Here is a 13,923-nt window from a genome sequence, read left to right on the forward strand (position 1 = left end):
TTTTCAAGACCTGACAAGGCTGTTAGTGACAGACATGTTAGAGATTATGAATTCATAAGGTCACCATAGGTCATAATTTACTTGATGGCACATAGTGCATACATATCTTCCCCCTGAAGGCATTTGCAATTCAGGAGCTCAGAGTTGGATGTACTTGCTAGGTGCTCTGAATGGAACAGGTGGTAGGAGGAGAGGTTTGGAGAGCAAGGCTTTCCTACTTTTTTTTTACCTTAGTCGCAGAGCACAGCGTGAGGTAGGACCAGCCTTAGGCATTGTGGCTTTAGCCCAGTGCTTGCTGTGCATGTAACATAGAGATAGATTTTTGACAGTTGCTCTCCTCTTTACCTGAAAGTCCCCAAGGGGCTTGGAACCATTTATCACCTGAAGAGCTGATGACCCAAGGCCAGGCTCAGAAGCTGGATTATCAGAGTTTTATGGGGAGTCATTGGAGGTTTGAACGGTTGGGAAAGTGGCATGGCATAGCCCGATCGCATCAGATTTCAAAAGCTAAGCAGGGTCAGTACTTGGAAGGTAGACCTCTAAGGAAGATTCTGCAGAGGAAGGCAATGGCAATCCACCTCTGCTTTTCACTTGCTTTGAAAGCCCCTTGCTGGGGTTGCCATAATTCGGCTGTGACTTTACACAAATACATTGGCTGTGGCTAAAGTACAACATATTAACTATGAAGTATAACATAGTCAAGTCCACTGCATTCATTAAACAGAAATTATTTTTACTTAGAAGAAGAAGAAGAAGAAGAAGAAGAGATTGGATTTATACCCCGCCCTTCACTTGGAGTCTCAGAGCGGTTTACAAACTCCTTTCCCTTCCCCTCCCCACAACAGACACCCTGTGAGGTGGGTGGGGCTGAGAGAACTCTGACACAAACTGCTCTTTTTCAAGGACAGCTGTGCCAGAGCTTGTGACTGACCCAAGGTCACATCAGCAGGTGCGAGTGGAGGAGTGGGGAATCAAACCCGGTTCTCCCAGATTAGAGTCCGCACACTTAACCACTACACCAAACTGGCGCTCTTTAAGAATGTGAACTGTAATCATACCCATAACTGCAAGGCAAATCTGGCCCTTCATTGACACAGTGATGTCCCTTTATATAGGCTATCATTGACAAACAGCATCATTGAGAATGCCAGATGATGAGATGACTCCAGTCACATGATCCCTTTACTAGCATTATAAAGGACTAGTTCTGATACAGCCTTTTGCATTTGTATTGATACTGTCTGCCCAGCACTCATAGAATCTTGTGGTCACATGATCAGAATACCCCTACAAAAATCCATGCAGATACGGTCCAAGACACAAAGCTCGGTTTTTATCTTAAGCACACCACACCATGTAGGTATCCTATATGCTGCAGTGCAGCTTCCAGGTTTTCAAATAGAGCAACCTCTTTTGACCTTAAGATGTAGTATAGGTTTGCTGCATGTGTCCCACAGTCTTTCTCCATCTCTCTTTCTTCGACTATCTTTCTCCTGCTCTTTAAAAACCCTAAACAAATGAATGAATAAACACAAAAAGCCAGGGATGATGGTGCCTCCATAAGTTCTGGGCCATTTGTCCTTGACACAGCTAATAAAGTCTTGCTTTTTTGGAATAGCAAAATGGCTCCCCCCCCCCAACTGTGGTTTGCTTCACCTGGCTTTTTCTTGATATATGGCCCCAGATGGTGATTAAAAACTTTAGACCTTGTCCTTTAGTCATAAGACTTCATTATAGAAAACAATACTATAAAAGTCTGATATTATCTGTGTACTGCTTTGGCCAGTCACAATTCAGTAGAGATATTCTGTAGCAGAACAAACAACCAATAAAGTTTTTCTTTTTCTTTTACCTCAGAGGAAACAACATAACACATCTTCCCCTTTCGCTCTATGCAGTTACACCCAACAAGTCCAATCATTTTCCTGTTGAATGCACAATCCCTTTCCCGTAGTAGGAAACACATATTCCTCTTTGTTTTAATACCTCCCTTGTGCATTTCTGACAGACAGAGTTCTTTTATCCAAAAGGTGGACTGTAGTAGAGTCTTTTATATCTAGTTTTAAAGGAACATCCAAACTGCCAATTTATACATCTGTGCAATCCCCTGCTGTTTCAAAGAGGATCTTCTGACTCTTATGCCAGGAACTATTTTATTGCTTGAAGGCGGGAAAGTCCGCTGGCTAAGCTAGAAAATAATTTTCATGCTACTTAGAAATTTTATACAGTAACCTGATATGTATCATCTGAAATGTTCAGCAGCAGTACTACTGAACTATTCAGCACACACACATACATAATAGTATCATCAGCTGATTGGTAGTGGAGACAAGGGGACCATCTGAACTAAGAGTCCCTCTAAAATAATTGGCATAAAAGCCCTCTCATTTTAGCAACATTGAGGTACAGCCTTATCTTAGGATGGTGCTCTCTGTCTGGTACCCACACACCTATGGTCTCTTTACAGGGAAACATGCTTGATTTCTAAGGGAGCATCTGCAGGGCAACTTTGCTTTTTCAGAGAAATGTTTTTTGGTGCAAGATTGGAGGTATGGAAGTGATTTGCTGACAGCAAAAAGCAAAGCATGATGTGGGAAAACATGAAGACATCTCACATGAAGTTAAGGGAACAGCGATGCACCTCATGGACCATTTCAATCTACTATTCAGACAGGCAGGGTGGGGTAGTGTATTCTAAGAGGAGCCACGGTGGATAACTCCCAGGGGCTCCTTGCATCAATTCAATTAATCTACAAATCTTATACAGAGATACTATAAAAGTATTCCCTGATCTCACTGATCCCAGCTCCCGCCCACCCAGCGGTTCGAAAGCGGAATAAGCACAATGCGAGTAGACAAATTGGGTACCTGCCCTAGGTGGCAGGGGGCACCCTCCTCCTTGTGGGGTGTGCAGCGGCGGCAGCACAACGGAGTGGTTGGCGAGTGAAGCAGCGGAGCGATCGGCAAGCAGCCCTGGCGACCTAGTGACGTGGAGCGACGGAGACTGGGTGGAGGCGGAGTCGTAGAGGCGCGGGGGCGTGACGGCGCGGCGGAGCCAGCAAGGACATAGCCAGAGCTGTGGCTGGCGCGTGGCCATGCCCCAGGATAAAAGCCCGCCAGAGGAAGTCACTGGAAGCAAGGCCCGTCCCAAAGAGGAAGCAAGATCAGCCCCAAGGCGCCAGGTGGTTGACCGCCAAGAAGAACACCTGAAGCCCGCTGGAAAGAGCCAACAAGAGCTGCCTGGGTGCTGGTAGGCAAACTCTTCCCCCCAGTTAATGTGGCCCTAGGTAGGAAATTAAAATTGTATGTAAAACTGCTCAGAGACCCTTTGGGATTCAAGCGGTATATAAACTGAAAGTTAAATAAATAAATAAATAAATAAAAATTGGCACATGGTACAGCAACCATGTGCCCTAAGCATGTATGTGTCTGGTCAGTGATTGCACGGGAGGCCTCAAGGGAACCCTGTGTACGCAGTATGGTATTCCTAGATGGAGGAAAGGTGGAATATAAATGTAACAACAAATAAATAAACAATAAAGGTGCTTTCATAAGTTTGTACCTATGATATGAAGATACGTGGGTCTCAAACTGTTAAGGGCCTTAAAGGTAAGTACTGAAATGTTGAACCTGATATGGTGCTCAAGTGCAGCTCACACAGCACAGGTTGAATGTATGCTGTTCGCAGGGTCCCGGAAACCTCTGCACCAGCTGAAGTTTCCGGGTCAGTCTCAAGGGTAAGCCCACATACAGCGAGTTACAGTAGTCCAGTCTGGAGGCAACTGTTGCATGGATTACTGTGGCTAAATCTGGGCAGGATAGGTAGGGGGCGAGTTGCCTGACCTGGCGTAGCTGGAAGAATGCCAGTCTGGCAACATTTGTGACCTAGGCCTCGATTGATAAGGAAGCATGCAGAATTACACCCAAGGTCTTGACAGTTGGTGCCAGTGTTAAGGGCACGCCATCATGAGCTGGGAGTTGATACCCCAACCCTGAATCCTCCCTGCCCAGCCACAGAACCTCAATCATAGTAGGATTCAGTCTCAGCCAGCTCTATTTTAACCATCCTACTACAGCCTCCAAACCCTCAGCCAAAACTGCTGGAGCAGTATCCAGACGGCCACCCATCAACAGATATAGCTAGGTGTCATAAGTATACTGGTGACACCCCTGCCTAAATCTCTGCATCAGTTGGGCAAGGGTTAAACAACATGGAGAGAGGTTTGACCCCTGAGGGACCCCACATACTAAGGGGTGCCTAGGAAACACCCTCTCCCCTAGACACCCTCTGTCTATGACCTTGGAGAAATGAGGTAAGCCAAGGCTACCCCATGAACTCCTTCATCAGCAAGGCGATAGGTCAAGAGATCATGAGTGACCATTTTGAACACTGCTGTAAGGTTGAGAAGTAGCAGCAGTCCTGACCCACCTCGATCAAACTGCCTGTGGAGATCATCTGTGAGGGTGACCAGTGCCATCTCCATCCCATGGCTGGAGTAGAAGCCAGACTGAAATTGACCCAGTGCCAATGTGTCATCCAGGAAATTCTGGTTTGCCACCGCTCTCTCAATTACCTTTCCCAGAAACAAAAGATTCAAAACTTGACAGTAATTGGACAGATCCATAGTGTCCAAAGTTGGGTTCTTTAAGAACAGTACAACCACAGCCTCTTTTAATCCCTCTGGGTAAACCCCTGAATCCAGGGACAGATGGATAATAGACAGTACTGGTGGCCCTCACAGATGACCTTCGGAGGCACCTGGATCGGGAGGGGACGGCGGCGCTTCTGCTGTTGGACCTGTCGGCTGGGTTTGACATGGTCAATCAGCAGTTGCTCGCCCACCGCCTCGCCGATGTGGGGATTCGGGGACTCGCCTTGCAGTGGCTTGTCTCCTTCCTCCAAGGTCGGGGACAAAGGGTGGTGCTCGGTGAGAGTGTGGAGTGCCTCAGGGAGCTGGGCTCTCACCAATGCTGTTTGACATCTATATGCGCCCCCTTGCCCAGATTGCCCGGAGGCATGGGCTGGTTTGTCATCAATATGCTGATGACACCCAGCTCTATCTGTTCTTGGGCAGCCAGTCTGGCTCTAACCTGGAAGATCTGGACCGGGCGTTGTGGGACATAGCAGACTGGCTTAGACAGAGTCGACTGAAACTAAATCCGACGAAGACGGAGGTCCCATGCCTGAATCGGAGTGGTACAGGGGTAGGGGTCCCACTTCCGGTCTTCGGTGGGGCGCCATTGGTGCCAGCTCCGAGGGTCAGGAGCTTGGGAGTGCTCCTGGATGCTTCCTTGACAATGGAGGCCCAGGTAGCAGCCACTGCCAAGGCAGCCTTTTACCATCTACGGCTGATTAGGCAGCTGGTCCCCTTCCTCAAACACAATGATCTGGCGTCAGTGATCCACGCAATGGTCACCTCGAGATTGGACTACTGTAATGCTCTCTACATGGGGCTGCCCTTGGGGCAACTTCAGAAGCTGCAGCTGGTGCAGAATGCCGCAGCTAGGTTGTTGGTGGGTGCCCCTGTGAGGGAACACATCCAACCGGTGCTGAGGGTGCTGCACTGGCTGCCAATAGCGTTCCGGATACGCTTCAAGGTGCTGGTTTTGACCTTTAAAGCCCTTTATGGTCTGGGACTTGTCTACCTGTGGGACCGCCTTTCCCCGTATGTTCCCCTGAGAACACTGAGATCCGAGTCGCAGGACCGCTTAGTCCCCCCTGGCCCTAGGGACGCCAAATTAACATCTACTAGAACTAGGGCGTTCTCCTTGGCAGCACCAACACTATGGAACCAGCTCCCTCATGAGATCCGCGCCCTCCGGGATCTCCGCCAGTTCCGGAGAGCGATGAAGACGGAGCTATTCCGCCAAGCATTTAATAACCCAGACCAAGCATTATAGCACTTTATGGTTGCCGCCATGGATATGTTGTACTGTGTGTTAAATTTTGATTTTAAGGTACTGTATAGACTGTTTTAGAGGCATTGTTTTACTGTTTTAATGTTGTAAGCCACCCTGAGCCGCTTCGGCAGGAGGGCGGGATAAAAATCAAATCAATCAATCAATCAATCAATCAATAATATAATGTCTACCAGAGGGCCCCAAGTTCCTTCACTACCGGCCTTCACCAGCCATGAGAGACACAGGTCTAAGAGGCATGCGGTCAGCCTAACAGCACCCAGAATCCTATCAACATCAGCCCAGGAGAGTCAGCTGAAGCTGTCAAACACAGAATCCAAAGATGGACAAGGGGCTTCCAGTTCACATACTGTATCAAAATTTGCTGGGAGGTCATAGCAGAGCAACTAGACTTTATCCACTGAAAAGCTTACAAAAGCCTCACAGCTAATAGCTGAATTCCTAACACTTTAGGGTCTCCATGTTTCCTGTGGACATTCTTGGCAGTGGCTGGTTATGGAAGCAACCCATGTGGTAAACTGCTCTGCATTATAAATATCGTGGCCATAGCCATGGGTTTAAAGGATGTTTGTGGTCACCAGAACAGCCTGAGACATTTTATAGCTACATGGAAAATCCAAATGATGTTGCTCATTCTAGTGAAAATAATACATTAAACAACTGATATAAAAATATGCCACCTGAAGTAAACTACCTCCAGCTAGCCCTGGCACAGCGCTCTCAACCATGAAGGATATAATATGGGGACCTAACTGCTTAATTACCAGTCACAGCATTGCTTTAGTACATGTATAATAAATGGCACCAGCTCAAACACCACAACTGCACACAGTGCCTCCTGGCACTAAAAATAGCTGTACAAACTCATGAGGGAGAATCAGCAGAAATATTCATGAAGTCCACCAGAACTGTGCTATTAAATGCTGTACAGCAGAGGCATGATGGCATTGAGCTGCCAGGCATAAGAGCATAAAATTAAAGAGATGCAAGTTTTCTGTAGGGAATTAATAACAGATGTAAAAGGAGCCGATAATAGAATGAATGTGACTCAGGCAGGCTTAAATGAACGTTTAGATAATGTTAACTGATGCAGCTATGTGTCTCGAGACATTTGACAGCCTGGAGTTAATTTGAATAGCAAAATTAAAAGGATGCCCAGAAGGGATACAAAAAGAGTACTACTGAAAAATATCAAAAATACTTAAAAAGAGCTCTTGAGGATGAAGCAGTAAATGTCTGTAGTGAACTTAGGCATGTGCTCACTATATCAAAAGATAGCTGCATTAGGGGTACAACTGGCCTGCAATGTGAGCATCAGGGCAATGAGGATTTAATGAGGGTTACAGAAGAACAAGCAGGGGCTATTTTAAAGATCAGAGAAAATGAAGAATTAAAGACAAAGTGATAGGCAATATATACGGCCTTTCAGAAATAAAGGAAATGCCTTCTTGGCTATAAATCCTAGTGTTTAACCTTTACTTCAAGTAACTCTGCAGAGGTTATCGATCCAAAACACAACCAACCTCATTCTTTCCAGCAGACTGCAGTCATGGGTGTGAAACATCTGCCACTCAGCTTAGCCCTTCTCTGCAGTTAAAACATGGAGATAATAGAGCTCTAGATAGCACTTTATGTGTAGGGAGGAGAAAGTGAAGGAGCAAGATGGTAGAAGGTATGTACATCCCTGACATCTTTACTCAGTTAAAGATATTCCCTCTAAATTTAATAGTCTTGAGAACAGATTAAGATATGTTGAAAGCCCTGAACTATCTCAAGTTTAAGATGCCCTATGGCATTAAAAATGGTAATGAAATAATTTTGGAGGCCCCTCAAAGTCTGAGGCCTTAAACTGTAGCTTGCATAGTGCATGTATAAATCCAGTGCTGCTTGAAATTAGATTCCTCTCCCAAACTTCATTCTTTGAAAGTGTAGAAAATCAGTGCTTTTATATACTCATATATATGTACTCATATTGCACTGATTTATACAAATTCCCTCAGTAGGATTTGGGAGAGTACCAGAGAGTAGCACCACAAAAAAGACCCTGCAGAAAATTGTCCCTGGAAACTCAATATTAATGTAAGAAGCTACATATATCAAGCCAGACCTATGGCTGTCTAGTTTAGTATCAGGGGCCTGTCTAGTTTAGTATCAGGGGCTTAGTGAAGTAAGGTGCCAATAGCTACACACAGCCCAATATTCTTATTGAGCTGCCCTCAAACAACAGAGAACACAAATATTTCTGCCTGTCAGGAATCAGGCCCGCAGCAGGCATTTCTGAGGTGAAGATCCTGGGATTCCTATGATTGGGTAAAACAGTGGCTGCTGGATGCAGAAAGGGCCTACAGGTGGTTCTGGTAGCCTTTTGGCCTGTCAGGTGTAACGTTATGCTGGACCACACATACTAAAATCCTGACCTCAACAACTTTTGTAGCAGCTGGAAAGATGCAGAACAAGACAAGGGGGAGCAAGAGGGGACGCATTACAAAAGAAATAATCAGGCAACTATCTTAACTATAGAAACAAGATCAAACTTTTCAGTAGCAGACAATTCAGAAACCTCTCCCATTTTGTGGTCACCACAAAAGATTTCCTGTGAAACCATGGTGTGATCTTCTAAATGGGGCAGGAGGAAGGAGAATGCTGCAAGGTTATGAACAATTCAAACTGACTAAGAATAAAACCCAGAATCTGTCAGCAGAAAATTACAAGGTATCTAAGTTATTGACAAATAATGTGCTAGTGGTTTTCTATTGTTAAATCTGATGTGAGAAACCTTATTAATCATGTATATGCCTGTTAATTTAGAACAAGTATTCATTATAATTGGATCTGACTTCAGAGGCAGGAGTTGTCAGCCTGACTGTAATGCCTACAACACATGTTTAGAAATATACAAGTTTTGAGAAATCATCTATCTTTTTGTTGTTGCCCCAAATCTAACAGATAAATTGCAAAATTCCAAGAACAATGGTAAATGTTGCATGATGTGTAATAAAATAACAAGAACCCCAAACATTTAAAAAATGTTCTTCTTGATTGCAGAAAGATTTGACTATAGTTAATGGTAAGGACTTTTATAGCTGCCTTGTATAAGACTATTTAAAAGATCCAAATTATTCTTGGACAGTTCTGAACAGGCTCCCAGAAATGTTTCTTTTTCTGAAATTGATTGCAGCATAGTAATGCTCAGTGAGGGTCTTTTCAAAGTTGTTTGCACCTCTCATGTTACACATAGAGTGTGGCTACATGAGACCGAAACGGATGTTGCAACCAAAATCAGTATAGCTCTCCTGATGGACCCATTTGCTGGGTACTGGCCATGATGACTAAAAACTCAGCACTTGGAGACTCATTTTAGGAGAAACCAGATCTTCTTTCCCAGTTCTATGGATGTTCCTTTGTCCTTGGTCTTTATTTCTATGTGCCTCGTTTTAGAAAGGATGATTATTTGTATGAGTCCTTAGGCATAGACGTAATCTTCAGGGGGAGGGCTCGGGGGCTAAGGCTATCCCCGAAATTTTCCAGGGATAAATGAGCCCCCCCAGGGTGCCAGTGCACCAATTTCCCTCCCAGTGCAGGGCTCGTGGGTCCTCCCCCCACCTGCACTAACTATAAAGTGGCTGCCCACCTTCCAGCAGAGTGGAGCGACTTCGGAGCTGCTGCCATCGCTGCCAAAACCCAAGCCACCTTCCCACTGATGCTGCTGCACCCAGCCATCCTTAAGGTCCTGGAGGAGGAGGTAGCAGAGCCAGGATCAGAGTGCACCTGCGTGCCAGTTGGTGGGAAGGACGGAGGTTGGGGAGGAGAGTTGGGCAAGAATGGAGGCAGGGGAGGTCAGGGAGCCTTGGGATGGTGATGCAGCTGACCAGTGCTCCTCTGTGGCCTCTGGTTGCCAGTGCTGTCAGCAGTGAGTGGCTCACTTTCTGTGCCACAAGGAGCACGTTGTTCCAGCAGCACAAAAGATCCTGGGGTTCGCTTTCTCCTGCAGTCAGTGGGGGGGGGGCTTTCTCTCTCTGTCTTTTTCTCTTTTCTTTCTCTCTCTGTTGAGGTGTGTGAGAGCTGGAAGCAAGGGAGCTGCTTCCTCCCCACACACATTCCAGCCTAACCTTCATTCCTTCCTTCCTCTCTCTCTCCCCCATCTATTTGCTTTCTTTTTCTCCCCCCTCCTTTTACTTCTTTCTTTCTTTTCTTCCATCTTTTTCTCTCCCTCTCTTTCTCTCTCTCTCCTCTCTCCACATCTATTTGCTTTCTTTCCATCTCCTCCCTCTCTTTCCATCTCTTTCTTTCTTTCTTTATCTCTCTTTCTCTCTCTCTCTCTTCTCTCCACATCTATTTGCTTATCTTTCTTTCTTTCTTTCTTTCTTTCTTTCTTTCTTTCTTTCTTTCTTTCTTTCTTTCTTTCTTTCTTTCTGATTTGGGGATGGAGCCTTGGCAGGACAGGGGCCTCAGTGGGGTACAGTGCCATAGAGTCCACCCTCCAGAACATCCATTCTCTCCAGGGAAACTGATCTTTGTAGTCTGGAAATGAGCTGTAATTCCAGGGGATCCCTGGATCCCACCTGGTGGCCGGCATCCGTAGCTCCAGTGCTGAAATTGGAAACCCTGGTTCTGCTGTGTGAGACTGGGGGGGACGGGACATGCAGATCAGAGACCTTTTTAAATTTCCTTTTGTCCTGTGTGCAGCCCAGAAAGAACATTGGCAAGAAATGTACACTCTATACACGGTCATGCTCTTCATTTTGCTGTTACTTTAAATGGTGTGGTTTCTGGAATGACACCCAGAGTGGAATTACAGTCCCTAGGAATAGAATCTGTGCTCTGGGACTGGAATGACAGTCCCCAGAGTGGAATGATGATCCCTAGCAATAGAATCTGTGCTGTGGGACTAGAATGACAGGTCACAGAGTGGAATGACAGGACAGCCCTGGGAATAGGCTCAGTGCTCTGGGACTGGAATGACAGGTTGCAAAATGGAATGACTGTGAACTCTGTACATTGCTCAGAAATTGAGTGCACAGCAACTGTTTGGTATTCTGGCTCAGAGACCTCAGCCATGCATTTACCAAACGAAGGCATCTATGATGCCATAATGTAATAAATTTCAGTACAAAGTCACCCTTATGAATAAGGCAGAAACACGACTCCTGTGTTGCCCTTCTTACTTTCCACTTTGTGACCATTTGTTTGTCTTATGCACATGGTATGTATATTTGCAGAACTTAAAGTGACTCTTCTAAAAGTGAATTTAAATAAAAGACAGAGCAGGAGACTACTGAGATACCACTATAACCACTGGCCAACTCCCACATTTTCCTGGGTTTAGCCCACCCCAGGGGCATGGCTAGGGGAGTTCCCAAGGGATCCCAGGCCCCCCTAAATTTCTGGGGAGCCCCTTCCTAAATCCCACATGGCTCCGCCTCCATAGATAGTGACAACAGCTTGTGATGTCACTGAATCCTCTCTAAGATTCCACTGGGCCTCGGTTCATTTAAGGACCTAGCATAGCAATGCCTCCTGCCCAGCCCCAGCCCCCCCTCAGGAAATTGAAAAGTCTACGCCCTTGTCCTTAGGTGACTAGTAATTTCCATTGGAAGATCACAGCCCCAATCTAACCCACTTCCTTCACTGGGACTTACCCCGAGGTAAGCATGGATAGGATTACAGCTTCAAAGTCAGCCAAGTTGCTATATAGCAGAGCTTGCTATACCATAACAATGAAATGATCAATTCAACCACATCTGTCCAGATTCTCTGAAGCTTAGTTCACGAGTCCAGTTAGAAACTCTGAAATCTAGGATGTTTCTAGATTGTGGAGCATGTAGCATACTAAGGGACCAGTTGAAAAGTAACTGTTTGGTGCATGTGTGAAATATACACACATCCAAAAATTGAAATGCTCCTTTTTCAATGCCTTCTTGTGCAGATGAGTTACTGTCATTTTATTGGTTACCAGAAACTCCCATGAATGCTCAGTGTGTGCTCCAGCTAGTGATGTTCCATTTGCCCATAACATTAAAATTTGTCACATTGTTTGTATGCAAAATATCATTTCCCATTTCAATGGTAGCATTTTGGCAGCTTTCATTGGCTGAATTCTGTCAGTGACAATTTGTTCACCCTTATTTCACAGACCAGCTGTGATTTGGGTGGTTTATACAGGCTCATTGAAAGTTAAATTCAGCTGTGTGAAGACAGTTGCCATAAGGCATTGGCACCACTTAATTCCCACTTAGGTTCTCAAAATAACTCATAAGGGAATCTGTTCTCCCTTCTGCGTGTGAGTTAAACTCTCGCTATGGCTCATGGATGGTGGATATGTGCTTTCAAGTAAGAATAATATGCCCTTCACTGCAAAGAGCTGTGACACCTCTGAATAAATCCACTGACAATCCAATCTCTTTTAAGATTAAAAAAGGAGAGAGAGAGATAATCTGGCTTTGCTGAATTCTTTGCTGCTCTTACAATTCATGAGGATGATGGAATGGTACTCGGCAAGCTATCACATCTGTTAAGAAAAGCCTCCCTTTCAGCTATCACTTTGCTATTGTAGTTTCTCTTTACAGGGGGGGAAAGGATAACGATGAGAGGGCACCAGGGGGGTCTTTTTTTGAGAAGGTGTCAGTAAGATTGCACAGAAGGACAATTTTATCTTCTGTTTATGTTCACTTAAAGCAGGACAATATTTTCTTAACAAATTAATAGTCTGATCCTATGTCTCCTTTTAGTTGTTAACAGAGTCCCATCTTAAACTTTAGCTTCTATGGTACAAGCATAGACAGGTAAGGCAGAGTTGTAGATGCTCATTTGCCTCCAGAATATATATATTGTATATTATATATAAATTTCATTAGTCCCTGTGTCCCTGTGGTGCGTATGTCCCTGTGGTGATGGGAAAATAGAAACATTAGAACATGTTATCTTTGATTGTAAGATGTATAATAAGATACGTGAAGTTTATATATTGCCTGTACTTTCAGCCTATCCAGGGAGACACAGAGCTCTACTTCTCTCTACAATGCTCACTGATAAGAGCCAGAAAATAACATACAAAGATGCTAAATATGGTTGGTTGGCACTGAAGTGTAGGAGATCTCTAACTAATATATAGAGGGACAGCCCCAATTCTATTTATGAGAACTATGACTCTGTATTTTCAACATTGAAATTTATTCTATGATTGTGATTTATTTATTTTTTAGTGTAACATATTGTTTTATATATTTATACAGTTTATCTACCATTTTTGTACTATCCATGCTGGTCTTGGACCGTGGTAATAAAAATATGAGACCTAATATATTCTTTGGCCAGTGCCATTTAATACAGCTGCTAGGAGTGTGTCAGCCCTGATGGCTCAGAAGTACAATAAGGAATCAGTAGCATCCCTGCCCTGGTGTGACCTTGGGTCAGTCATAAGTTATTTCAGAGCTGTTCTCTCAATGGCAGTTCTCAAAAGACCTTACAGGGTGTCTGTTGTAGGGAGGAGAAGGGAAAGGAGATTGTAAACCACTCTGAGACTCCTTCAGGTAGTGAAGGGCGGAGTACAAATCTAATCTCTTCTTCTTTTTCTTCAAACTATTCCTCCTTCTACCCTTGGAAAAATGTCTTGACTTGACACACAGGGATTTCCTCAACCAAACAACACCTGGTTGAGGATATGAGAAGTAGGGCAAACAAGCAGATATAAAAGCTATCAGAGAGTAGAACAAAGGCTGGAAACTGTGGGAACTTTTGGAATTTTGAGAAAGGACAGAGGTCATTTCGGGGGGGAATGCAGGGGAACACAGTTCCCCCGGGTGAGGTACGGGGGGCAGGGTACATGATGAAGCCCCGCCCCCTGCTTCCGGCCGCCCTGCTTCTGGCCCTCATTCAGCCAGGAGGAGGCAGGAGAAGAGGGAGGGTAAGTTGCTTCCTCCCTGCCTCTCCCCACCCCTGCTGTCCTGGGGCCAGGGAGGGCCTTTGCGGGGCTTCCTTGCACTCCCGCCGGCCTTGCAGGTCCAC

This window comes from Gekko japonicus, unplaced genomic scaffold (assembly GCF_001447785.1).
Source record: "Gekko japonicus isolate JY-2015 unplaced genomic scaffold, Gekko_japonicus_V1.1 scaffold92, whole genome shotgun sequence".
NCBI classification, from domain to species: Eukaryota; Metazoa; Chordata; class Lepidosauria; order Squamata; family Gekkonidae; genus Gekko; species Gekko japonicus.